Here is a 1588-nt window from a genome sequence, read left to right on the forward strand (position 1 = left end):
AAAATATACCAAATGGTATATCGATATATATACATTCAAAATATACCATGGACGGCACAATATACCAGATTGTCGGCCAAAGCAACTCAGACCCCTAGTAAGTGGGTCTTTTTGCCCATACAAAAGTATTTCTTTAATATGTTCCAGAATTTTTTTCTGATCGCAATCAGGAATTTTCAGGAATCATAACTACTATAGTAACTATAGTATATACCAAAATTCGCAACTCTAGCTTTAAAATTACGCTTGTTGTTGCGGGGCGGAAGTGGTCGTGGCAAAAATTTGAAACAAACTTGATCTGCGTGCAAACATAACAAATTATGTCGAAAAAAAAATTATAGCTCTATCTCTTATAGTCTCTGAGATCTAGGTGTTTATACGGACAGACAGACAGACGCATCCCGTCTCAGCTATTGATGCTGATCAATATTATATATACTTTATAGGGTCGGAGGTGCCTCCTTATACCTTTTACATACTTTTTCTGCCGGTACAAAGTTATAATACCCTTCTACCCTATGGGTAGCGGGTATAAAAACTTTCGCTCTGCAGCACCAGAGCTGTGTGGTAATTAAATCGAGTTGTTTATGAATTCTATCAAGCTCTTGAACAGCTGTTCGTCAACACCGTTTTTTTACTTTCAATGTCTGCCTAAAATTTACGAATATCTTTTTTTTTTCCCTGATTTAAAAAATGTCGGAGTTGGTTCCATTGGGATATTATATTATATATTTTGGAATCCGGACAGCATACAACGCTAAAAGTTGTTAATTTTCGCCGCGTCTTTCGTTTGTCTTTTCTTTTCGCACAACGCGCATGCTTTTCCCGTTCGCTGTAGTAGTGTGAATACAAACTACTACAGTTGACGCTGAAATAGTGTGTACAGTGTGACTGTGCCAGCGTGTAATCACAACGCCAGCAGTTGTCACTCATACTGTGCATCTCGTCTCCTAGTACTCGTGCAAAACAAAGTGCCCGTTCGCTGTAGCAGTGAGACTACCATTATTACAGTCGACGCTGGAATAGTGTGTATAGTGCGGCTGTGCCAGTGTGATTAAATACCAACACTCGTCTCACCTACACCGTACATCCCGGTTAAGATTCTCCGCGAAATACACCGAACTTTCCCGTTAGCTGTAGTAGTGTGACTACGAAATACTACAGTCGACGCTGGAACAGTGTGTACAGTGTGATTGGGCCAGTGTGATTACATACTTACAACCATTCCACCCACGCCGCGTGTCGCGGTTTATACCATTCGCACGAACCACAACATCTCCCCGTTAGCTGTAGTAGGGTGACTACAACCACTACAGCCGACACCGGAATAGTGCGTACAGTGCAACATAATCAGTGTGCTACACACTGACACCCGTGTTACCCACCCGCATAACATTTCCATCGACGTTGGACCTGAGGACAATCCCGGAAGCGTAAATATCTATATCTTTGTTGATTTATCCAGAACCAGTGAAACAAGAAATAAAGAAAAAAAATAAAAACTCAAAACTACTGTGTCTTTCTTTCGCATCGAGATCTCCGTTCGGCTACCAAGATTGTCTGACACCTTGTAATACTCGGCATGTAG

Source organism: Drosophila sulfurigaster, unplaced genomic scaffold (genome assembly GCF_023558435.1).
Source record: "Drosophila sulfurigaster albostrigata strain 15112-1811.04 unplaced genomic scaffold, ASM2355843v2 contig_289_pilon, whole genome shotgun sequence".
Taxonomy (NCBI): Eukaryota; Metazoa; Arthropoda; class Insecta; order Diptera; family Drosophilidae; genus Drosophila; species Drosophila sulfurigaster.